Source organism: Silene latifolia, chromosome 6, assembly GCF_048544455.1.
Source record: "Silene latifolia isolate original U9 population chromosome 6, ASM4854445v1, whole genome shotgun sequence".
Taxonomy (NCBI): domain Eukaryota; kingdom Viridiplantae; phylum Streptophyta; class Magnoliopsida; order Caryophyllales; family Caryophyllaceae; genus Silene; species Silene latifolia.
Window position 1 is genome coordinate 109,449,021 of NC_133531.1, and position 27,813 is coordinate 109,476,833.

At 37.4% G+C, this 27,813-nt stretch overlaps 1 non-coding gene across 1 annotated transcript; it reads left to right on the forward strand.

Annotated features, from left to right (window-relative positions):
- Positions 1-8,160: 8,160 nt before the first annotated feature.
- On the forward strand, positions 8,161-8,267 carry LOC141589427 (small nucleolar RNA R71). The gene has a single exon (XR_012520366.1). It is a non-coding gene; the product is annotated as a small nucleolar RNA R71 (small nucleolar RNA).
- The last annotated feature ends 19,546 nt before the right edge of the window (positions 8,268-27,813 follow it).

A 27,813-nucleotide genomic window follows, 5' to 3' on the forward strand; every position in this document is an offset into this window, starting at 1 on the left:
AAATTTCTGGGTTTAAAGAGGGGCAGCTACCCCTTAGATACCTGGGTATTCCAATCCAGCCTGGTAGACTTACAAGGCAGGACTGCAATATTCTGTTGGATAGGATTACTACTAAAATTAGAGGGATTGGAGCTAGGAAGCTCAGTTATGCAGGAAGGCCGACTTTGATCAATTCTGTACTGAATACGTTACACAATTATTGGGCATCCATTTTCTTGATTCCAAAATGTATTATCACTAGAATTGAGGCGATTTGCAGGAATTACTTATGGGATGGTGGAGCTGAGTATCAAAGAGCACCTCTGGTTGCCTGGCATACAGTTTGCTGTACTAAAAAAGAAGGAGGTTTGGGAATTAAAGAAGCAAGGGTGTGGAATATAGCAACAGTTGGTAAGCTTGTTAACTGGATTTACACTAAGGCAGATAGGTTATGGGTGTTGTGGATTGACCATGTGTATATGAAAGGAGGTGATTGGCATTCTTACACTCCTCCAGCTGATGTTAATTGGAATTGGAGGAATATATGTAAGGTGAAGAGTAGATTGGCTGCAGGGTTTCAGAATGGTGTCTGGGTTTCTGATGCCAAAGGCTATTCTGTAAGCTCTGGGTACTGTTGGTTGCAGGGTACACACCCCCCTGTGCAATGGTATAAGGATGTTTGGGACAGTTGGTGTGTTCCTAAGCATGCCTTTATTGGTTGGCTTATTAAGAGAGAAGCTCTCAATACTCGTCTGAAGTTGAAGCATATTGGAGTTTGTAATACTGATAGCTGTGTTCTTTGTGAAGGGGGACCTGAATCTCATACTCATTTATTTAAGGACTGTCCTTACAGTATCAGGATGATAGGTTGCATTGAGAAATGGTTGCAGATGAAGTTGCCTTCTGATGGAATGCATTATACTGAGCAGCAGAGAAGAATAGGAAGAGTGGCCTTAGCTGCCTGCTGGTACCATCTCTGGCAGGAACGAAATAGATGCAGGTTAGAGTTGAATCTGCATAAACCAGAGTGCCTTGGGGAAGCTGTTAAGAAGCTGGTGATAATTAGATTAAGAGGTTGTAATTTAGACCGAGCAAGTAGGTCAGATAAGGAGTGGTTACAAAGAATAGGGGTTATTGTTTCATAATTTGTCTTTGGCACCAGTAGTAGATTTTGTTGTTGATGGAAAATGTATGCTGAACTGATGTATGCTCTTGTTAATTGATATATAAAAAGCTCACATTACACCAAAAAAAATATGCAAAACGAAAGACTAAAGATAGTAAATGACCCAATTATGCACTAAAAAGCATAGGAACGAGGCTAATTCGGGGACTAAATATGCTCAAATATTGGTCACATCAAATATCTCCAAACCGAACCTTTGCTCGTCCCGAGTAAAGAGGTGACAAAACTAGGACCCTTATTTAAACTAGCCTACTAATATAAACGATATGAGACAATTAGCGGGTCTCACTCCACCCCTTCAACTCACAACAAGACAACTATGAGGTAGGATGCCTTATTGCAAGGCAAGGTAGGGCTTGCCAAAATGGCGATACATCCAAGCATTAAAGCACACAAGATCAAGTAATGGATTCATCTACAAAAATTAATAGCCACTTTCCTCATCAAAGTGGCGGAAATTATCTAAAGGAGAAGCAATTCAAGGGTACACATTCCATCATAGATACGGTTTCTTCAAACTACTAAGCCTAGAAGGATACCAATAAATCACCTCCAAGTTATATCAAGATAGGGTACCTTTGTCCTCAATCGTTAAATGCTTTTGTCAAGAATAGACTCCCTATGGTGTTAGAAAAACACCGGAGGATCGCGGAATTCCACTTCTTGCCTAGACAAGAAGAAGGGCCGTCCCCTCTCTACCATGCACTAAAGTGGATTCGATGGAAAAGGGATCAATAGTATTTGAGTTTCATTTGGGAGTTTGCTTTGTTATTGTTTTCCCCCCCAATTTGTGGCATTTGACATTTTGAGAACATTTTCTTTGCCATTTCTTTGATGTTTGGCAATTCAATACTTGACAATTTTCAACTTTTGCATTTTCTTTTGAACATTTTCAAATTCACTTCAATTAGTAACGAGGGCGTCTTATATTTGAAGCATATGAGTTTTCATTTTTGTTACTCCTCTTTTCTTTTGATGCAATTGCAAACTTTTTCTTTTCTTTTCATTTCAATTCTTGAACTCAAATTTGAACAATTTTTGTGCCCATTCCCTTTTTGATGACAAAATGTGGTAGAATATGGATGATGGATGGTTGCATGGTTTCAAGGGTCACCTTGGAATAAACGGTAGCCAAGGAGTTATCACACCACAAGGTACTCTTGACTAGGCCTTAATCCATGGGTCAAAAGATACTAGCATGACACATCCTAGGGTGTTTTACAAGCATTTTAACAAGCAAAGTCTTAAGAAGAAAAAGTATCTACAAGGGCCTATATGCACTTGTCGAGTTTCCCAAATAGATGCTTTCACAAAATTTTCCTAAATGCAACTATATGCCATGATGCAACTAACATTTATACAACCTAATGCATATGCTTCTACCAACTAGTATGCCAAAAAATCTAAATCCAATCCTAAATTCACATTGTTTTTACCGCATCAATCAAAATAAAGCCACATAGTCATTAACATAAAGAGGAAAAAGTAGATTGGAAAGATCATACCATGCGGTCTTCAATATCCTCATGTCTCGGATGTGGCGTAGTCGGTCAATGTGGAAAAGGATGAACAAATACAATATATACAAACAATATATACGAGACTACACTACAAAGGAAATGAACATGTTTTTGGATTTTTCAATTTTTTCAATTTTTTTGTATTTTGTTTTACTGAAATTAAAGGACATATTTTTGTATTTTTCAAAAATTTTCGATTTTTATCATTTTTGTTTAAAAAAGGTCAAGTTAGAATTTCCCATCCCCACACTAGTATGGGCATTGTCCTCAATGGCCAATACGATAGGAAATTATGCAATTTACATGAATATGCATGATTTCTAAGCTAAATGCAAATTATATATAAATAAGAGTGAATGCAAACTAAGCTATGCTATATGATGCATGGTTTTTGTTATGGTAGAGAGCATAATTTAGATTAGCTCCCAACGCATATGCATAAACTTCCCCAAACCAAAATATACTATTTCTAATGTCAAAAATTGGGGGAGTTCATGCATAAAAAATGCAATGCATGAAACTAAAATTTGTTATTTTGGATTTTGAAAGTTGGGAACAATAAAATGAACACCTTAATGGAACCAAGGTGTTACTCCTCTAATGTTTCTAGGACACCACAAAATGATCAAGATAAAATAAAAATAAGAGAAGTAGAGAAAACATAAAGGAGGTGTAAGCATGTAGGATCCTCCAAGTGTTTGCTAATCCTCACCCATCGTGTCATCATCATAATCATCATCATCATCATCATCATCATCAACTTCCTCACTTGACGCATTATCAACCTCCATGGATGTGGAATCATTTCCACTCTCACTTGCACTTTCTTGTTCATCCTCACTTTCCTCTTCTTCTTGAACTTCTTCATCTTTACCTTCTTACTCATCACTCTCATCAACAACCATCTCCTCTTCACCCGGTCTACCACCTCTAGAAGTGCTAGGAAAGAATACCTCCTTATCCGCCCAACGAGGCAAAGGACAAGATGGATCGATAAGTCCTTGCTTAGCAAGATGTAGGAGGGGCGGATATTGTGCTTTGTAAGCATCAACTCTATCATTATAAGCTTGTTTATGCATTTTCTTCATCAATAGAGTCAAGTAATCGTTTTCCGCCTTGGCATTTTCGGGGTTGAAATAGTGGTAGTCAAATGGATAAGGTGGGGTGATAATGGAGGAGGAGGGCTTGGCAACTTCTTCCCCTTGGTGTTGAATGATGTATTCGGCTTCTTCGAAGAGTGGGAGAATGTAATTCGGTCTATGCACATTCAAGCGGCAAATCTTGCTAGGCAATGTGAAGGATTTAGCTTCATTTGTCAACCACCCAAATTTGTTATCAAGAGTATCATTCTTGAACCATTTGAACTTTAGAATCATGGTGGCTAGATCAATCGTAGGGCCTCCCTTTACCGGTGTATTAGTGTCATTCTTGTTGAAATCCCGGTTAAAGTGCTTAGCCAAATAAGTCACTAATCCTCCGTTGACAATAAAGGCCGTGCCTTCTTTGCCACAATCAACATTAAGCCATCTATCAATTAAAAGTCGTAAAGCATTGTATGGCTTTGTGAACTCTCTCCCAATGTTCAAAGCCGACTCAAGAATAACAAAATCAAGTTCGGTAAGATGATTTGTGCCTTTCCTAGCTATCAAGGTATTCCCAACAACCTTATGCCATATTCTTATGCCCGGATGATGGACTACGAGAGCACGACAATCATGGTAGGATATAAATTCTTTTCCGGAAATGGCCTTCCATAGAGGAGCGGGGTCATACTTGGTAGGCTTCTTTGTGTATTTCGAGCTATCACTAAGGCCAAATATCTTACCAATTTCGTCATAAGACAATTTTCTATCAACATTCTCGAGACGAAACTCAATATTGGTTAGGGTCTCCACCTTGGTGACTTTAAAAGAGCTCAAAAACTCTAAGGTGAGGGAGGAGTGGGTCAATTCTTTCATTTCAAACAATTTACTCAATCCCATAGACTCAAAAAAGGTCTTTGTTTGCTCAAGAACACCCAATTTTGACAATGCATCTTGACAAATGAACTTGGTAGGCATGATGGTTTTCTTAGCAAAGAGAATAAGTTTCTTCCTATGGGAGTCGGAAGTGAAAATTACCTCCGCATAATCGGCTAATTGTTCAATGACCGGAGTAGTAGAAATAGTAGCTTCCATAGGAGGACCTTGTTCTTGAATCTCCAACCTTGCATTATGAACTACCAATGCCTTTGATGCTTGTTTGTCTTGAAGAGCTTGTTGTCTCTTAGAAAGGTTATTCTTTTGGGGTGCCTTGCTTCCACCTTTTGTTCTTGCCATACTCCTTTGCTTAGTAACACCAATGAAAGCTTGAAATCTTCAATTTCTAGTAATGCCCAAATCGATTTAGGATAGATAAATGTCGCCTTGTATCCCAATAATCGACTCAAAACTTGAAAATTTTGGTGTTTTAATCACTTGTTGTTGCTAAAGGAGTGATTTAATTTTGATTTAGAGGAAGTTTGGATTTGATTTGGTTGGTTTTGGTTGAGAAATTTGATTTTTGTTGATGGATAGGATGAGGGTTTTGGGTAGTGTTTGTGTTTGAAATAATGAAAATGAGTTGGGAAGGAGGATTTAAAAGACTCGTTGTATTTTTGAAAAGCAGAGGGAGATGAGCGACTTCAGGGTCGGGACGCTCGGATTCTCCAATTTCTGGGTTCAGGAAAAACGCCTGGGGACGAGCGTCGCGAAGGTAAGATGAGCGGATTCTTTAGCTGGGACGAGCGTCCTATGCTGGAGACGCTCGGATTCCTTTCCAGAGAGAAATCCCAAAAATTGACAGTGTAAAGACGAGCGTCTTCCTTCTGGGACGACCGTCCTGGCTGAGGCGAGCGGATTCCTTGCTGGGACGCTCGGATTCTCAGTCAGACCCAAAAATTAATTCTGCAGCTTCACATGACGAGCGTCTTATGCTTTGGATGCTCGGGTTCATTTCAAGACGAGCGGATTCCTCTCGGGACGCTTAGATTCTGCCTCTTCCACACGGATTCAGGTCCATCCGTGGGTGCTTCGTAACCCGTGTCATTTCATTATTCAATTCTTGTGTTCTTCATTGTGGGGGTATTACAAAGGCATGTATAGCCTAGGCAATTGCTATTCCCACACTAAGGCAAAATACTACACATCAATAAACTCATAAGTCCCTCTCTCACTTCTCTCAAAATGGTGAAAATCTTGATCAAGGCATAGAAATGTGAATCCAAAACTGACAAAAAATGCAATACGATAATTAAAATGCAAGTTAGGGAGTTAGAATATTTACAAGTGGTGGTTTAGGGAGGACTCCACCAAACTCTCATCCAATAATGAGATGTTAAGGGGGCATGTTCAAGGTGTTGTTGATGTTACTCAACATCTTGAAGAAGTAGCCAAAAGCTTGTTCATTGTCATGATAAAGATCTTCAATAGACCTTTGCACTTGTTGTTCTCCATGATGGTCTTGGGCCATAGCATTACCAATATAGGGATTGAATATCCCTTCAAACTTATCATCCCAAGGACCGCATACTTCGTCCACTTGATCACTAAAAATGTCTTGAGTTGATGAAGACAACTCTCCTTCTTTCTTTTCTTGGCCAGTGAGGCCTTCTTCTTCACTTGTCATGGGTGAGCTTTTCAAGCTCTCATTCTTGCAATTTCCTTGCTCTTTTGATGGAGCATCATCCACTTTCTTCTTCCATTGAAATGCCAACTTCTTCCTATCATCTTTTCGGCTATAGTGATCAACCATAAAACATGGCTCATGCAATCGTGGAGCTCTTATAGTCTTGTCAAGATTGAAAGTGATGGTTTCATCTCCCACTTCAAGGGTGAGATCTCCATGTTTTACATCGATCACCGCTCCCGCGGTGTGCAAGAAGGGTCTTCCTAAAATAATAGGAATGTTGTAGTCTTCTTCCATGTCGACAATAACAAAATCCACCGGGATGAAGAATTTGCCAATTCTTACGGGAACATCTTCCCATACCCCTAAAGGTGTCTTTGTTGATCTATCCGCCATTTGAAGCGTGATGTTGGTGTATTTGAGTTCTCCCATTCCTAGCCTCTTGCTTACCGAATATGGCATAACACTCACACTTGCCCCAAGGTCACATAGAGCTTTGTTGATCGTGGTGTCACCAATAATGCATGGAATGGAGAAACTTCCCGGATCCTTGAGCTTTGGAGATGAACTTCCTTGAAGAATAGCACTACTTACATTAGTTAAATCAATAGTCTCAAGCTTCCGGATTGATTTCTTCTTTGTAAGGATATCTTTCATATACTTTGCATAGGCCAGAACATGATTGATTAATTCCGAAATGGAATTGAGACTTCTAAATTCTTCACAATCTCCATGAATTTGCCAAGTTGGTCATCAAACTTAGACTTAGCTTGACGACTCGGGAATGGAAGTCTAATCACAATAGGCTCCTTTTCTTTGGCCTTCTCTTCAACCTTCTTTGAAACTTCTTGAATGGTGGGTTCTTCGTCTTTAGAGTTTTCAACAACTATTTCCTTGTCACTAGCATTCACAACATCTTCATCAACGGGCTTCTTCGGCCCTTCATACCTTGTACCACTCCTCAAATGGATGGCACTCACCGATTCTTGTCTTGGGGGATTACCTTGAGGTGGTAATTGCCCCTTTTGTCTTTGTGAACTTGAAGATGCTAATTGAGACATTTGGGTCTCCAACATCTTTGTGTGAGCTAGTATGTTATTAATGGTTATGTCTTTTGCTTGGCTATCCTTTTGCATTTTAGTGAAAAACTCTTGTTGGTTCTTTTGCATTTGGAGGACCGATTTTTGAACATCAAAACCTTGGTCATTTGATTGAGTGTATGGAGTTTGGTTTTGGAAACCTTGGTTTTGGTTGTAAAAGGGTCTTTGATTTTGGTTTCTTATTGGAGGTGGGGTGTACGTTGGTTGAGGGTTTTGAACATTTTGTCTTTTGTATGAGAGATTTAGATGGAATTTGGTGTTTTCATTTTAATAATTGGAATAAGGGGTACCACTCTTATCTGCTTGAAAAGCATTCACTTGCTCACTTGTTCGCCTACATTCACTTTGGTCATGTCCCAAAGTTTCACAATTCTCACATATTCCACTTGGAATTGATGAAGATGCCACCATGGCATTTACAAGTTTCTTAGGTGATTTGGAGGCTTCTTCAAGTTAAGCCATAGCCTTCTCAAACTTCAAATTAATGGTATCGATATGAGCACTAAGTTGAGCACCCAATTGAGTAATAGAGTCCACTTCATGCTTTCCTCCTCTAGTAGCCTTTCGTGGTCTACTATATTGTGAGTTATGGACCGCCATTTCTTCAATCTTGTTCCATGTTTGATTATCGTCAATTTCGGTGAACATACCATTTGATCCCATGTTGAGAATGTTTCGGGAGTCTTCATAAAGACCATTCCAAAATTGTTGTACTAAGAACCACTTGCTAAGTCCATGATGAGAACATGAGCGACAAGTTCCTTTGAATCGCTCTCAAGCTTCATACAAGGATTCTTCGTCCCTTTGTTTAAACCCCGTGATTTGGGCTCTTATCATGTTAGTCTTTTCCGAAGGGTAGAACCTTTTGTAGAAAGCAAGAGCCAATTTCTTCCAAGAGTCAATACCAAGAGTAGCCTTATCAAGGCTCTTTAACCATTGTTTCGCGGTACCAATCAAAGAAAAAGGAAATAAGACCCATCGAATTTGGTCTTGAGTAACTCCGGTTTATGAAATCGCATCACAATAGTCACAAAAAGTCTCCATATGAGAATGAGGGTCTTCACTAGGCATCCCCCCAAATTGACTTCTTTCGACTAATTGGATAAATGCGGATTTTGCAATGAAATTACCGGTCAAGTTTTGTGGTGTGGGAGTACCATTGGGTAGGTTCTCTTCGGTTGGAACGGAATATGATAAAAATTTAGGCATTGTGGGTTGATTCTGTGGTGGGTTTTGTGTTGGGTTCTCCTCTCCTTCTCTTGAAAAAAGGTTGATGAACTCAATATTGTTTGGTTGAATATCCACAATCTCACCAATACCTCTCAAAGTATTTCTAGCAAGTCTTCTATTGGTTGTCAAAGTTCTTTCAATTTCATGATCAATGGGTAACAAGTTACCTTGTGATCTTCTAGACATGCAAAATATCAAACAACTTGAAAATAATTAGAACAAACCTTGAGGAGTTTTACTTCCCCAAGGCAAAGAAAGACACAACTAAGAACAATCAAATAAAATCAAATCAAGTTAACACCGTCCCCGGCAACGACGCCATTTTTGGTCGGACTATCGTTTTCGGTTACTTGTCGTTAGGAGCACCTAGACCAAAACAATATTTATAACTTCACAAACTATTCTACTATTAGTAAAGAGGTAAGTAAAGGTCGGATCCCAATGGACGGGTATTGATGTACGATTTTCGATTGCAAGTAGTGGTGTCTAAGGGTGTCACAATTTGGGTTGAGATAAGAAGATCACTAAACTAAATAACAATGTAAATAAACAAGCAAGATGATTAAAATGAGATGTAAACAATTGATTAAAAGCACTAGGGTGTCATGGGTTCATAGGGGATTCATGGGAATTGATCATACAAACATATTCTCAAATTATAAGCAAGCAATTATTGTTGTGATAGGATCGAGTTGGTTTATATCTTACAATCCTAGGAAGGTTTGGGTCCCGGAGCCGAATCGATTAGATTGTACAACACTTACAAGTCGACTTAATCCTCCCTACTCAACTATATGCATGGTCTAATGAGACTCGAGTTGGTTTATGTCTTACAAGTCTCATTGAAAAGGTAAGTGATGGGTAAAAAATGCAAGGATTCATAGGCTCGCATTTCATCAAACATAACATGTGCATAAGTTGAGATCACAACAAGCAAGCAAATAAATTATGTGAACATATTAGATTAAGCATGAATCATCCCCCATGTTGGTTTCCCCTAATTCCTCATTAATCCTAGCTAAGGAAACTACTCACTCATTATCAAGTTTAACATGCTAACAAGGTTGTAAATCATATTAACAAAGCAAAACATGATGAATGAATGGAAATGATTAACAATAATTAAAACAAAGTGTAGATACCCGTATCCGTCGATATTGGAATTTATAGAGAACCCGACAAACACCCGATGATGATAGGACACATGTATTTATTTAGTTGTCATTGTCATTATTTGGGTTCGTTTTACGATGTAGAATGAGCGTTGTCGACGGAGTATTTTAATTTAAATGATATTTAAATTAAGGTCTTTTTTAAGGTGATTTCAATTTATTTTATTTTATTTTGAATTTATTTTCTTAAGTTTATTTTATTGAAAATAAAATAAATATTTGATTTGAAAAATCATTTTATGAGTATATTTGATTTGAAAAATCATTTGTTTTAATGTGTTAATTGATTTGAAAAATCGAGAAAAACTCGTTTTTGAGCACGCGTTTTGGAGCGCGATTTTAGCTCGGTTTTTGAGCCCGTTTTCTTTACAAGTTGGCACGAATATCGAGTACACTAACCAACCTAGACCACTACCCCTCCAACCCCAGTTCGAACCCCATAACCACGGCCCAAATCCCGTCCCAAATCACCCCCAACCAGCCCGCACAAAAGCACGGGCAGCCCCCTGTTTTGCAGCTCAAACCCGAGTCCAAAACCCGCTCCAAACACCACCAAAACCCGTGCCCATTAACCCTAACCCATACCCTAGTATCCTACCCATATTACCTTAGCTTAACCACCAAGAAAACCCCTCACAAAGCCTTTCAAACCCTCACCAAAGCTGCTGGACAGCAGCTATGCACGAACAGGCCCGTCTGCCTCTCTCCCCCCTTTTACCCTATTTTAACTCCTTATAAATACCTCCCCTCTGCCATACTTTCATTTCTCTAAGTTCTCCATACATCCTACCGTCACTCACAAGCTTTAAACCCCAGAAACAGACCCTAATTGCCTCTCAAAAACCCTCCACAAAACCGACTTGCAAACTGGAACAGTTTGTGTGTCCTCTTCGAAAAACAATTCGTTTCTCCTTCAAACATCCATCAAAATTCGAGTTTCTTGTTCCAAATTAACCATAAAACATCAATCTACACATTAGACAAAGATTTACGAGCCACATTGCCCTTGAGAGCACACGAATTCCCTCGAAAAACAGAGTGTTATACACTCTGTTTTCGCGGTTTGTTCCTGTCTGTCCAGTTCTGTTTGTGCTCGTTTTTCGTGCCCAATAACTCAAAACGAGCAGGGGTTGCTTTAAGATCTCTGTTCTCCTCTCTTTCTAGTTTTCAAAATATTTTTTAAATCGAGTTTTCATCGTGAAACGAGAGAGAAATCGCTGTTTGAAAGTTGCTGTCCAGATTCGATAAAAACGTGTTGTTTGCTTTGTTTCTTCGTCGACGACGGCCTCTCGAGATAAAATCTACCATCGATTACGACCCAAGACGGTGTCAACGATATATGTAGGTTTAGGGTGCATCAAATCCTCTTCTTTCTCCCTTTTATTTCGTTTTTTATGTTTGTTTTTTATAGTTTGTTTTTGTTTGTTTATCGTTTTTTGTTTATCGATTGTTCTAATTAACTACGAAACTAGTTTAGTCCGAGTATGAGTTAAAGTACCACCATGAACACCCGCGTTGACTTGAGATGGGAAAGAAACCGCTACATCAGTCGGTCGTACACCCCCGTCTCATTTACATATCCTCGTGTTCAAGGTAGGACATAAATAAAACGAACTTCTAACTTCGCTCCTCGTTTTTTACCCTTTGTTTGTTTCGGCCAATTCGACACACCCTAGGACCATTTACATGTTAGTATGACCTCTGATTGTTAACATATGACTTATTTAGGCGACATTCAATCATTTAAATAACCTAATTAGACATGTTAGGGTGCTTCGACATAGCTTTTAAAATCAATCGACAATTACGCAGAACTTAATGAATGCATCTCTCTCTTTCACCTAATTTCTCGCTAGTATAAGAGTGCGTGACTAGCACCTTCTTATTAACACTCGACGAGTTAATTTAATTAGCGAACTTGACCTAATTTGACCCCTTAGGCCGTGTAGAACACCCGGTTTCAGGCGAAGCCTTCTGACCTCTTTTGTCATCGATTTCTAATGTATTTTCCGCATCGCTTTGCAAATCCATCTAACCTAATGAGTCTAACCTAGGAACTAGGATAGCCATGTATGAGGTCATGTTTGGCCATGTCTTTTGTATCCCTTTTCTCGTTCCTTTTTTATCTTAGTCTCATTGTTTGTATCTTGTAATTAATTTGTGTTTACCGAGTCGCGTTTTGTAACTTTTTTTGTAGTTAGTTTTCTTTTATCGAGTCAAACGATTTCTAAAAACCTTAGTCTTGTTTAGTTGGACGGTTGTGCCCCAATGCAAGTGAGAGCGTAGTAAATCGCATGTTGTTTAAAACAACATGGCCCGATTTATGCTAATGCATGCTTTGGTGCGTAGCCCAATGTCTAATTCGATGAGATTAAGTGAAAGCACACATCACGAGGAGTGACCCAAGGCCGTGAGTTATGTAAGCCATGGGCCACCCCTCTTGTGCACGGTTCCCTAGGCCGAATGGCCGTGTAATGCGTCATGTGCGGTGTTGTATATAGCAATTGTATTTAGATCGAGTTGTATCTTTAATTCATCGTTGTGTCGGCATGAAATGCCTGGTTTGTAATAGGTAGATCCCACGGCTCCCCCATTCCCCCTTAAGACTTGTTTGCTTTGTTTTGTATGTTGTTAGATCAATCAACCCACATGCTAAATTACAACTTTGACAAAGTTAGTTTAGTTGCATCTAAATCGACATAGAAACTTCACATGTTAGGGTTTTGAAAACGATGTTTGCATATCATATGTCGTAGTAGCTATGACCTTGTTTGAAATCCGACACTTGACTTAGTAGAGGCCGTTATTGACGGGCGGGGTTAGGTGTCCTTATGGGCTTCCTAACACGTACCCTCACCCCTTACTCAAGATCTATGGTTTGTGGATCCGTCTAAATACCATTGGATTATGAGAGTCATTCAAATCGAGTGATATAGGGTACAAGTCTTTATCTTTAATCACTCGTAGTCGATTGGCTTTATGCTTTTCGATGAAAGGTGTAAAGTTGACTTGAACGGTTCCAAGTTCCCAAAAAACTTGGTGGCGACTCTAATTGGTCTTAATTCGATTCGAAAGAACCTCGAGTCGATTATGCCTAGTGTGGATCCCGCGGACGCAGCCTTCCCGGGGCCTTGTCCACGCTTTGGCGACTCATTGGGAAAAGAGGACTAGTTACACTTTGTTTCTAGGGTCTTTTCCTCCGAGGTGAAACTTGAAAAGAAAGTGTTGGAAAGTAAAACATTACTCATAGTGCTACGATTCATGCATAAACCCTTAAGGATTTTTCCGGGCCGTCCCAGCGTTTCTTTGTGATGCGTGGGGGGCGACGTCCCACTATGCTAGGAAGCTGCACATTGCTCGCTTCCACTTCACCTCGCGTGGTTCTTGATGGTGGGGATGCTCTTCTAGGTACTTTACCTTAAGGCCCTTGCTCTATAAGACCGCAAAAGGATGGAGGGCATAGACCTTCTTGTAGAAGATTTGCCGAGACTTAGAGATGTCTAGGAGCATACATCCTTATAACATGAGAATGACAATGTGCAAGTTATTTCCCGAGTCTTTTCAAAATTTTCCATGTCCATTTCAAAACCGAACTTTTGAACAACTTACTTTCAAAATTAGCATGGTTTTAAAAACGCGGAATGCTGCCCAAATAGGACTAGAAATTTCGGCCAAAACAAGCTTTTATAGCCGGCATGCTGCCCATTTCAAATCTCATTTTTCAAATCGATCATTCGTTTTTCAAAATCAATCCAAAATGCCTCTCGAACCTCAACCAAGCATGAAATGCGTCGAGTCGTGTCCGGGTCATGGCCGTGTTAGGCCGGGTGTGTTTCGTTCTAAGAGTTTAGAACATGACCCTGTTGGATCACCCAAGCTCACCTCTTGGGCTTTGAGTCATGTTGGTCGACCATTTGGTCTAGGATAGTCCACAGACACGTCCGAGCTAGGCCTTTTAGGACGTTTCACCCGAACCTAAGGACTATGATTGGTCCAATCACGGGTTTAGTCACACCGAGTCCGGTTTAGAATCGTGCTATGACAGTTTGAGTCATGTCGTTTTGCCGAGTCTAAAATGAACCAAGGTCTAAATCCAACCGTGAGTCGAACCTTTGGTTAGTCAGTCTCAAGTCGAGTCTTTGTTTGAGTCAAGTTGGGGTCGTGTCCTTAAGTGTGCAGGGGCTCTTACTTTAAATATTGACTCAGTACGGGGTTTTCTTGTAGAAAGGCAGCAAAAAACCCGACGTCAAGCAATGGAAGATGCTATCAACAAGCTCACCGAGGCCGTGAACCTCATGATGACCCGAATGGATGCAATCGAATCTATGCTGGGTGAAGATTCCCCTCTATCTACCCCACCTCGATGATCGGAGAAACGGTTCAAGTTCATTGAAGACCGTCGAAACTCTCCCGGGGAAGAACATCCACTATGAGAATGCTAGGGCCTATGCCCCAGTTCAGGATAAGTTGCCCACGAACATGGTACTCACTGACATCCCAAAGTTCAAGGGCACCGAAGATCCAGTCCACCATGTTAAGGCCTATAAAGGGTACTTAGCACTGAAGGGAGTACCTGCTGACATGCTCTCTGAAATTTTTGCCCAATCTCTGTTGGGAAATGTGTCCTCAACAATAGTGCGATCACATGATTTAAATATCATTATTAAATCTCATTTTAAGAATACATGTGGGATGTAATATTTTACTGATCAAACTGTCCACACATATCGGTAATGATTGGCTGACTAGAGTTTGACATTACTGTCGTGCGACGGTGGTGATCAATTGATCCCCTTAGGTCATACCTATAGGGAAATACTCTTAATTGATTATTTAATTAATCGTATACCGATACAAGCTGATTAAATTGCTTAAAATTGACGGATAATTTTGTGAGTATAATTTACGTATCTTATTGTAAATATGATTAAATAAGACACGGTCTAAGTAATCGAATTGTTTTATTACTTAGATGAAATTATTGTTTACAGAAACAATTGAAACGGAATGAATAAATTATTATAAATACAGAATGTTGTAGTTTATAATTCGGAAACATTTTTGGTACAAGTAATTATGATATTACTAAGTCGATTTTTGTATGTGACGTATTTTTAATAATACGTTGATTTTTAATATGATAAAAATACATTACATTGTGACATGTAATGTAACATGTTACATGTGACAAATTTGACAAATGACAAAATAAAATGGATTCTCCATTTTATGCCAAAACCGAAAATGTGGGTGTGTGTACATGGTTTATATTGTGTTGTTTATTTTTAAATAGAAACACAATCATAACACTTGATAGTAGGCTTGCATGCCTAGTCTCTTGTGAAGAGCACAAACAAAAGGCATTGGTCATACTACCCAATGCTCCTCTTTTCGGCCACCCTAATAGAAAGAGAGAAGAGCTTCTCTTTTTCTATGCATTATTATTATTCATTTTTTTCACTAATATTTTTCCTAGAGTAAGAAAAATTCACATGCTCTCTAAATATTATGAAATCTAGAGAAATAAACTTACAAAGATTACTATCTCTTGACCGAAATTTTCAAGAGAACAAAAATTATTTTTGTGTCATATTTTAATGCAAAACTAATATTATTGCTAGATCTAAATAATATTGGTTATTAAGATGTATTCCTTGGGTATATGCTTTTGGGAGGGATTCTACATTTGAGTCCTTGTTCTTCCATTTGGAGAGCTCAAGAACAAGTGAGTAGGTGAACTCACTTGTGCCCATAAATCCAATTTTATGGTGAGAAAATTATTTTTCTTCCTTATTTTGTTTATTAGTTTGCATGCATAAAATCCATATCTAATTTTATGACAAATTAATTTAGACATATATGAGTATGTTAGTATGTATATGAATCTACATTTCCTTCAATCGGTATCATGAGCCACGGTTGTTTGCATGCAAATTGGTTAAAAGTTTTTCCGAGTTATATGAATAACAAATAAAACTTATAAAATTTGTGTTATTATGATATATCACGAAATTATTACATGCATGTTAATATTTCTGATCCTAAAGTGTTTTAGGATATTTTGGTTAATTTTTCGGATTTTTTATTGTTCATATTTTATAATAATGACATTTAAATATGATTTTATGAGTAAAAATGTCATTTTTGGTCTAAAAATAGCTATACTTCGAATTTTCACTTGGTTTTTGGATATGTTGTCACATATAATATTTTGAGATAACCTGTAAAGTTTCATAATTTTTGGACTTGTTATGCTCGAAAAATGAATTTTTCTTTATTAAATTCGGATTTAAGTGAAAAATAGGTTAATATGAGTTAAATTTCGAATCTGGTCATAGAAAATTAATATGTTGTCACATGCAATTTTACAAGATTTGTGTAAAATAATTGGCTATAAAGAAGTCTTTTTGCATGATTTATGAATTTTTGAAGAAAAATGGCATAAATAGTGACATTATTAGTGAAAATTAATAAAAACATAATCTATGACTTAAGAAAAACGTCTAATGTTACATTTTAATATATTTTTCAGATCTAAAATTGAAAAGTTAATGAAAATAATTTTTCCATGTTTTTATGATTATTTTATTAAAATCGATAAACCGCAACATTGTTTTTCCCGAAAAATTTCGAAATTTTTAACCTAAGATTTTGAACATTATGAGTGTCATGGAATTTTTTCCAGAATGTTCATGAATTTAAATTTCAAATTTTGTATTTATTTGAAATTTTTTGGATTTATTTGAAGTTTAATAGCTTATTTTTGTATTTTTGGTCCATTTATGAACAATTTTGTTAATATGGGTTAATTATGGTCAAATTATTAGTGAAGACTATATTTTGAGTCCTAAGAGGTTAGGGTAATTAACTTATGCATAAATATGAGTTTATGCATTTTTGTGATTATAAAATGTTGGAATCACGCAAATCCGTAAAAACCGAGTAATATACGATATTGGCTAATTAAAAGGCGATTTAGCATAAAATTGAGCATGTTCATACATATTATAATGCTGCATTTTTCCTTTATGATTGTCATAATTTTAATTTATGTAATTTTGAATTATGTAATTTTACTTAGTATGGCCTTAGATTTTAATTGGTATTTCCCGAAATGTATGGGAATATCGATTCGGTTGTAATTTTTATTGTGATCTCGTATCACCGTTTTGTAATTTAATAGATTTATTTTATTTTAGTTACAAATGTATAATAGGAAATTATGTAATTTATTATGTAATTTTATTCATTCCGGAGTTCCAAAAGACGGATTACTTCAAGAATGGCGATATATAAAGACGGTGTTACCTCGAGATGCGTGCCACAACCGAAGTTCAAGGGACCAATGGAGTTGGTTTCCGAATATGTAATAGATTAATAGTTTTTCTATTTTAGGAAAGGCCATACTAGGATTTATTTATCTTTATGCTTGCATTTTATTTTATGTCACATGCATCGCTAAATCGCCATAACTAAAACATGCATCCTTATTTTATCGAGTTTATCGACCGTGTCAATTATAATTATCGTAGTTCACCGCTTTAGTTCACTTAAAACGTGATGGATAATAAATTGACATGACCTCTCGCTAAAACAATTAATTGAGACATAGCCTTACCAAATAGTAGAAACCATGAAAACCTATTTCGCGAGGGAGTGCACTCGGCCCTACCGGGGTACAAACCTTGTTACGTAGGGGAAGTGGGTGATGAGTGTTAATCCACCGAGTTCATATTAATGAGGGTTTCATCGGCCATACCGTGCCCAAGTTGATGTGGATTTGGATCATGGACACATTTATTCGAAATTTGGATTGAGCTCAACGGAAGTATTCGCGACCGTAGTTGCATGTGTTCCGGGCTATAGATAAATATTAGAGTAATTTTATCGACCAAGAGTTCTAAAAGTAGAATCGATTAAAACGTTAATCTACCGAGTTATATTGATAAGGGTTTCATCGGCCATACCGTGCCTAAGTCGATATGAATTTGGGTCTTGGAATCATTTATCATAGTTGGGTAGAGGTCACTATGTAAATGCTATATTTGTTATTTCAAGTATTTATAAAACGATAAATGTTTTGTTTTCACTATTCCGTTATTATATTGTTCTATTTCTTTACCACAATTCATATACGATATCATTTCGATTTTGATTCAAATCTCCATTAAAACATCGTAACTAAAGACAAAATTTGAATTTGCTTCTAAAACCTCAAACGAACCATTGCTAAGGATCTCTTGTAAAGAGTATAGATTAAAGTTATTCATTATCAAACAGGTTTTTGATTCTTGACTAACACATCTACTTACAATGGATTATTTTTCATGTACTTAAATGAATTAAGTACCTTGAAGCAATAAACTGTTTTGGTAATTAGTTTTGTCAACAATTCGTAATTGACCAAAATAACGCAACCACTTCAATGAAAGTTTTAAGACTAAAACGAACAAATGAAGAGTGAATCTTCATGAATTCAATTTTGCTTCTCAAAGCAAAGACTCATTGAATTAAGTGGGAGCATTCTCTTAAACCGTTAAGATGAGGACGAGGTTCAAGAAGTAAGGATTATAATGGAATTGATACAAGGTAATGTTAAAGGTAAAGTTGTTGAGAATGACGATACTAAACCTATCAATCCCGACCGATAAAGTTTCCATTGTCTTAAATGTTGGACACAAGAAAGGAAACTGCCCCATATTATTGAAGAATCAACAAGTTAGTTGTGGGACATCTAATGGGACCTTCTTCTTTAAATGTTTATTTGATTAAACATAAATTTTGCTAGTACTACTTAAATCAATATTAGAAACCAATGGAGGTTTTCATCATTGTACTTGATACATAGGATGATTAGAATATGACGACTAGCAACAATAATGTCGAGAGATAGAGTAATTGTGTACTAAATCTAGTTTTTGGATTTAAAGTTGTACTTAATTATGACTATTAAGTGCATAAACTCTAAATAAGAATATAAACTTGTTAAGATACAAAAGAGGTTTTCACTTTTGTGACCCTATACACCACGATTTGATGTATGGCTAGCCCATTATCAAGGTGATTATATTCTAAACCAAACTAGTATAATATATATCATGTAGATGATGTAAGAGTCAAATTGGTAACCCAAGATTAAACCTTAAATTTTGGAATGATAAACGCAAGGAGTTATCGAGTACTCTTGAAACCATTAGATTGTTAATGGTATATGCGTATCTTGTATTCAAAGCAAGATGTCTCGTGCTTTTGGTTGAAAAGGAGATCGAGGTTGTAAATCATTGATCCATAATAGGTTGATCATTTTCTTTTACCAACGATTTAAGTTGACGCTTATGTGTTCACTTAATAAGGTAAATAGAAAAATCTTTGAAGAAGTTTAAAGAGTTCAAGGAATCACGATTTAGTCGTGATGGGATTATCAAAGTGAAGACTTTGATATAAGCCAAATGAAATGTGATATAGTATCACAAGTTAATCTCTCTTAACACGCATTATGGAATAATGTGTGATTGGATAAAAATTCAAACGCTATTAAATATGGTTTGAACTTGATCAAGTTACTTTGAGTAACTTGATCCTTTTGGGATTTTATCATTTTGTCTAAATTATTTTTCCACTAAAACGAATCATATGAGATATGAAATGGTAAGGGTACCATGTTTGTAAGTTTCACAAGAAACAAATGCTCATTTTTCCCTCTTCAATTATCACGAGTACGACGGGTTTGCGGCTCGTGAAGCTGTCTTTCTAAAATACAAGTTTATTTCTAGAAGACAGAGTGGGAGAAATTATTCAAGAGCCACAAAGAATGCCACAGAGAATGTTATGTCGCAAGAAACTGGTCTTTCTTGGCTACATGGGACGTTTTGTGCAAGACATTGTTTCTTTTTGAACCTAGGAGGTTAAATTCGTCACTTGTTAAAAATGATGAATTCATGCTACTTTTAAGAAAGTAAAGAGCTTATAACTTACAAAACAAATTGTTTGATTCAAGTTGATTACTTCTAGAAAGTAATGAACATATGACTTACATAAGAGTGTTTAAGTCACAACTCAATACAAGGCTTAGAGCCATGAAAATCCGAATCAAAAGGGCTTGATTAGTGACAAAGGGTTTTGCACTAATAAAGAGATATTTCAAAGCAAAATTGGTTGCAAAGGGTTTTGCACTAATTGAAATGATTAAGTCTATTTGGATCTTCTTAGGGATTGTGTTTCATTATGAAGTTATGAAATACATAGCGAGTGAATCTAAAACTCACTTGTTCAATAGAAGGAATGTATTCAATACATGTCATGAGTTTTATAGATTCTTGCAATCCTAAGATAATGTGAAACTTAAGAGAGAATCTTAAGTAGGACATCAATGAGTTGGAGTCAACATTTTGATCATGTGATAAAACTTTTCTCGATAAGTCGAGAAGTTGTGTTTATACATGGAGTTTAGTGGGAGTTACGGAAGTTTTAATTAGTCTTATATGTGGATGACATATTGATCATTGCGAATGATATAAGACTTTTGGAGTATTATAATACATCTTTATTATCCGGATTTATGAAGATAAATCCACATGATATTAACGTCAATAAGAAGTCTTATGTTGATAAGATTCATGACTAGTTCAATTAATTTGAACATATTTCATTTGCTTCCGCTGCCGGATCAATTAAAAAGAAATGATGTATGACACTTCATATGCTTTGAGTATGATGAATTGTTTTTAAAATCGAATTTAAGTAATCTTTACCAAGTAAGCTATAAAGATTACCCTTAAGTGCTTGCAGAAGCATTAAGGAAGTAAAGCAAAGTGTTTATGATGCAATATTGTGTAAGGGTGTTACACAAGTGACAATTGACAATTGAGATTGCGCATGGTTCCCGACAAAACCATAATCAAAACACATTAGGATGGTTAAGATACCATTGTGGCAATGTTAATTAAGAAGTAGATTTTCTAGAATCGTTCTAGGAAATAAAGAACAATGAGAGATATTTATAACGGAAATTGAGTACACTTGTGATCATGAGATGTGCAAGAAGGATGAGTCCCAAATACTGTGAAAACAGTGGGAGCTATTCTTAGGCTAGAGGGCCTATGTCTTGAGTGGATCTCGACACGTACTCAGAAAGTTTTATAATGCAAATGTATACATTACAAAGGAAAACGAGTATGTAGTGAGGTTGAGTAAGGTACAAGAAATTGATAAAACCTACTAACCAAAGCCTTCTCAAAGGCTAAACATGATGAGTCATGTCATTTCAATTGAATTGAAATGAGCAACTACGTACAAGATCAAATTAGATTATAGAACATGAAATAGTAATCGTGCATTGACTATTCATGTGTGATAATCGCATTTATGTCGTCGAGTTTTGTTTTAAAACTCTTTTATTATACCTTGTTACATCCAAACGGGTTGTGGAGACAATTGAACCCCGTTAAAGTGAACACGGATTAACATTGTATTTGCCCATAGTTACTTGTATGAGGTGACGTCTCGAAGTGACTAGAGTGTGATGCGATTGATGGCAAGTTCAAGTGCCATAGAGTCATGTGAGATGACTAGTCGATCACATAGGCATACTGTTAGGAACATTTTGTCGGGCCTATGACCGCTTATAGAGTTACGGCAATTTATATATATAGCCTGGTCGTGGCGAGAGCTACTATAGTATTCAAATGAGTCGATTCTTTTGACTAAAGACTGTTCACCTAAGATGGCACAGTTTTCGATTAACTTTGATTTGTGTTACTACGACCTTCGTAAATGGGGTCAAATGGGCATATTTTGGGTTATGATGGCTGTGGCTAATCGAAGGGAATGAGTGCGATAGGAATTGTCCATCCCCTTGTCAGGGTTAAAACAATATCTCGGGGCCACTCGAGGAGTAATGAATCGAAATGCGTGGCCACGCTCGGAAGGTATCCCGAGTGGATAAATCCGGTCAATCAGTTATTCTCCAGATCGAGGAAACCACTCTCGATATGATCACTTGCAAGTACGACCGAAAGACACCTTGCATTGAGTGGGAGATAGTAATAGGACAAGAGAATTGGTGACGCACACTTGTCGAGGACAAGTGGGAGATTGTTGGAAATGTGTCCTCAACAATAGTGCGATCACATGATTTAAATATCATTATTAAATCTCATTTTAAGAATACATGTGGGATGTAATATTTTACAATCAACTGGTCCACACATATCGGTAATGATTGGTGACTAGAGTTTGACATTACGTAAATGCGACGGTGGTGATCCATTGATCCCCTTAGGTCATACCTATAGGGAAATACTCTTAATTGATTATTTAATTAATCGTATACCGATACGAGCTGATTAAATTGCTTAAAATTGACGGATAATTTTGTGAGTATAATTTACGTATCTTATTGTAAATATGATTAAATAAGACACGGTCTAAGTAATCGAATTGTTTTATTACTTAGATGAAATTATTGTTTACAGAAACAATTGAAACGGAATGAATAAATTATTATAAATACAGAATGTTGTAGTTTATAATTCGGAAACATTTTTGGTACAAGTAATTATGATATTACTAAGTCGATTTTGGTATGTGACGTATTTTTAATAATACGTTGATTTTTAATATGATAAAAATACATTACATTGTGACATGTCATGTAACATGTTACATACTTACATGTGACAAATTTGACAAATGACAAAATAAAATGGATTCTCCATTTTATGCCAAAACCGAAAATGTGGGTGTGTGTACATGGTTTATATTGTGTTGTTTATTTTTAAATAGAAACACAATCATAACACTTGATAGTAGGCTTGCATGCCTAGTGTCTTGTGAAGAGCACAAACAAAAGGCATTGGGCATACTACCCAATGCTCCTCTTTTCGGCCACCCTAATAGAAAGAGAGAAGAGCTTCTCTTTTTCTATGCATTGTTATTATTCATTTTTTTCACTAACATTTTTCCTAGAGTAAGAAAAATTCACATGCTCTCTAAATATTATGAAATCTAGAGAAATAAACTTACAAAGATTACTATCTCTTGACCGAAATTTTCAAGAGAACAAAAATTATTTTTGTGTCATATTTTAATGCAAAACTAATATTATTGCTAGATCTAAATAATATTGGTTATTAAGATGTATTCCTTGGGTATATGCTTTTGGGAGGGATTCTACATTTGAGTCCTTGTTCTTCCATTTGGAGAGCTCAAGAACAAGTGAGTAGGTGAACTCACTTGTGCCCATAAATCCGATTTTATGGTGAGAAAATTATTTTTCTTCCTTATTTTGTTTATTAGTTTGCATGCATAAAATCCATATCTAATTTTATGACAAATTAATTTAGACATATATGAGTATGTTAGTATGTATATGAATCTACATTTCCTTCAATCTCTGGATGAACACCCGAAGGCGTGGTTCTATAATCTTGACCTTAAGAACTTCCCCACTTTCGAAGATATTACGGTGGAGTTCTGTAAGCATTATGCTGACAATGTTGAGATTCAAACCAACATAAGGACTTTGGAATTAATGACACAGAAAGACAAAGAAGGCTTTACTGAATTCCTTGCAAGATGGCGCGCTGAAAGCGTGAAGTTAGCCAAAAAGCCTGATGAAGTCGAAATGGTAGATAAGTTCGTAAAGAATCTACGACCTGTTTATCGCAATGCTCTGAAATACCAGAATTTCGGTTCTTTCAAAGAATTGATAAGAATTGGGATAAAGGTAGAAGATGACGTCCGAATGGCAGAAGTTGAGAAGCCAAAAGGATACCAAGGGGCCTCATCGTCTAGGACCAAAGCCCCAGCAACGACCCATTTGGATGAAGCCATCAATCTCTTAGAAGGGCAATCGAAGAAGCCGCAGCGCCAAGCTCCGAGGGCATTCACCGATATCGGATGCACTTATACATACGCTCTCCAAAGGCTCATAGCCCAAGGAAAGCTGAAGCCTATTGGTCCAACTCCGGACCCTCCCGCTGATCAACAAGGTAAATGGTATAAACCAAATGCCTACTGTGCCTTTCATCAAGGGAAAGGCCATGATACTGAAAGGTGCTATCGACTGAAACACGAAATTCAAGACATGATCGAGAATGGAACACTCCCGATCTCAGCCATTAAACCCAATAACATCACTAATCCATTTGGCGATCACGCCAACTTTGTTTCTGTCGAAGACAATGTCGATTATTCCCATCTTATCCGCCCATGTCACTTGAAAGGGGTGTTTATCGGGAGGATATTTGTGGATTGCTTTGAATTCTTGCCAAACCCGAAGAATGAAATTCAAGTCGGGAGTCTTGCTCTAGAATGTACTCCTCTCATTAACGAAGTTAATAAAAGACAATTCGATTCACCAACCTCCATCACTAGCGTAGATCCTCAGAGGACTACCTCGGGATGGAGGCAAACCATCACAGGGATCAAGGACAAGAGCCGAGCATCTAAGTTGACAGCTGAACAAGGGAAAGCTCATGACCAGATTTGAAAATTATGAGTCGGGATCTGTTTTCTTATCTTAGTCGAGTGGAGTCTAGGACTTTCTTTTCTTGAAGTTGCGTCGTTTGTTCCACGATGACCTAGGGTGTGTCCTAGGAATCGTTCCTTCGAGTCTGTTAAGCATGTGTCATTCCAATAAAAGTTGCATTTTCCTTTTCAAATATGTCTTGTTTTCAATCCTCAATCATTCCGAAAGCATGATAAAATGCACAACACACTCAAAGGCATCCCTGGGGTAGAAATATGTCCTGTTTCAAAATGTAAGGTACACTAGGATCTCGTGTTTGATTCCTTTACCTATTCCATGTCTGGCGGTAGAAAACCTCCATCTGAACCGATGTTTGTGACAAGCTTTTAGATGATTCTATGACGAACCCGGACTAGCTCCTTGTTTCCCCTATCGATGATGGAAGGCAAGCCTTTTCCCCATAAAATCATCCCCTCTCGAAGAGAGAAGATATCAACCCGTTCTAACAAGGAATTGTTAGTTCTTACCCAAATTAGTTGGCGAAGCCCAGTATTCAAGGTGTATCCATTTATGACTAAGAGAATGAATAGAAAATCATTTTCAAAGAGAGAAAAAAGATGAAAAAGAATGAAAAATGAGAAAAAGAGAAAAATTGGAAAAATGAAAAAAATGAAAAAAAAAAGAAAAATGAAAAAAAGATGAAAGAAAAAAGAAAAAAGAAGATGTTGAAGTTATTGCGGAATGTTTTTTGGTTGAATGTCGAAGTTACGGAAGCCAGAATTCAAGTCAAGTACCCATAGTTGAGGTTCAATGAGCGAAGCCCAAAAGCGTAAGTAGTGACCTCTTTACCCTCTAAGTCCTTCCTGTGACGGTTACAAGGGGATAGTCAGGAATTTTGAGAATCATTCCGCTTGTGCTGTTACACCCAGCCTTTAGGGTCCAGATATGGAGATTTGTACCCACATTATTTTCTAACCCATTTGCACTCGGGTTTTGTCAAACCCGAGACACCTTTTCCAACCACGATGTAAGCCATAACCCGTTAGCCTTAGCACCACAAAACGAACCTTCAGAATGATGGTTTACCTTACGAACCTTTTTATTACCAAGCTCTACATCCCAAAAGATCCAAGCCTTTTACACCTAACCCCAAACACGGGATTTAACGGTACTTTACAGGCTAGAATGGGATATGACATGATACCTTAGGTGAAACCTTCGAGTGTGTACACACAATCAAAATGCCATGTTTATGCACCATGATCGAACTACGTCGGATTTGATTTCGCTCCACGCGAATACGTAGGCAGTCCTTCAGAATAAGGGATTCAATCCACTCATCAACCAAGTTGTCATCTTGTCGGTTTATTACGGGTCTTAACCAAGTCCAAATGAAGCCACCTTTGTTTGAGTCGGTCTTAGCACCCGATGTAGGCTAGGATAAGGATATAGGTTCGGATGAATAGTATCAAGTCTCCGAATGAGCTTTATCTAACGGTTTAGGCAAAGATGCTGAGTCACATAGATGTGGGTTTGTGTTGGAAACAGAAAATATGAAAAACCCGCTGAAAAGAAAGAAGATGTGGAAGAAAAAATAGTAAAAGCCCGCTGAAAAGAAAGAAGGCGGTGGCAAGAAATGATGAAACTCGCTGAAAAGAAAGGAGGCGAGGAGAAGAGTGACAGAATATTCCCAACAAGAGTGATGTGTGATGTCTAAGTGCTTTCATAAAATCAGTCCGTGTTTAGTGTCTGGGCGAAGCCAACGTTGTTGCTCCGTGAGTTTAATCCACCATGTCAATGCCAAGTGATCTTGATTCCCATGTGCCCTTGGGACCACGCCCATGCCATACGATATCTCTGTCTCAAGTCCGGCGATCTAGAGATTCCCATTTGCCATCTTTTGGCGCCAGAATGGCCAATTTACATTTCTACCCCCAGCGAGTCAATAATTGAATTAAAACCCGTGCACACTTACGGTTTTATTTTCCTTTTTTTGTTTTACGGTAGCGGGCTACGCCCACGTTGTTTACGGGTCATACGGAGTGTCTGAGTCGTATTTCATGCTCACCCATCAAGGTTCGATTTCAAAAAAAATTTCAAAATTTCAAAATTACAAAAACTTTTTGCAAATTATGGATAAATGATCCAAGTAGTGGAATCTTTTCGGGTCGATGACCCCAAGCTTTCGAAATTCAAAATTTCAAATTCAATTTTTGAAGGGTCGATGGCCCAACATTCCAAGTGATGTCAAATATAAACTTCGGGTCGAGGGCCCAATTATTCAAAATTTTCAAATTCAATTTTCGGGTCGATGACCCAATCTTTTAAATGATCCAATTTTAAGATCGAAGATCCAAATGTGCTTATGTGATGATTATTTCTAGTACGTTTTCGTGGTTCAAATATAGCAGGATATGCTTCAACTGGGGGCTCTAAAGTCTTCGACTTTAGAGCCATCGCAAACTGGGGGCTCTGAAGCCGTTGGCTTCAGAGACCACTATCAAGATGTAAAGGATGACATCCACTAATAATTCAATTCAATACAAGAGTTTGAAATGGAAGAATTCCGTAGCTGAAAGCAAATGAGGAAAGTGGCGGCAACCTCCTCGGAAAGTCCCGTCCCATTTTGACAAGCGCCAGCAGATGATAAATTTTGGGCAAATGTCAGCAGATGATGAATTTTGGACATACGCCAGCAGATGATAAACTTTGGGCATGTGTCAGCAGTTGCCGAATTACGACGCGGGTTTGATTCCGTCAGAAACGGATACGTAGGCGCCTAAGGATAAGGCTCAATCCACCATATATGCAATTTATGGGTCGATGACCAACGATGATAATTCGACGCAACATGAAGCAAGAGTTAATCCCCAACGAAGTTTCAGGTATGATCTCTTCATATGGCTGGCGAGCTTATATACGCAAGTCTAATGGACTATAAACGACCCGCAGAATCCTCAGGTCGAGAGGGACCTGGGGTATACTTTGACTTTCGCCTTGTCCAAGCCTCAGTCAAAGTGGGGGCTCTGTAGATACCCGTATCCGTCGATATTGGAATTTATAGAGAACCCGACAAACACCCGATGATGATAGGACACATGTATTTATTTAGTTGTCATTGTCATTATTTGGGTTCGTTTTACGATGTAGAATGAGCGTTGTCGACGGAGTATTTTAATTTAAATGATATTTAAATTAAGGTCTTTTTTAAGGTGATTTCAATTTATTTTATTTTATTTTGAATTTATTTTCTTAAGTTTATTTTATTGAAAATAAAATAAATATTTGATTTGAAAAATCATTTTATGAGTATATTTGATTTGAAAAATCATTTGTTTTAATGTGTTAATTGATTTGAAAAATCGATTTAAAAATCGAGAAAAACTCGTTTTTGAGCACGCGTTTTGAAGCGCGATTTTAGCTCAGTTTTTGAGCCCGTTTTCTTTACGAGTTGGCACGAATATCGAGTACACTAACCAACCTAGACCACTACCCCTCCAACCCCAGTTCG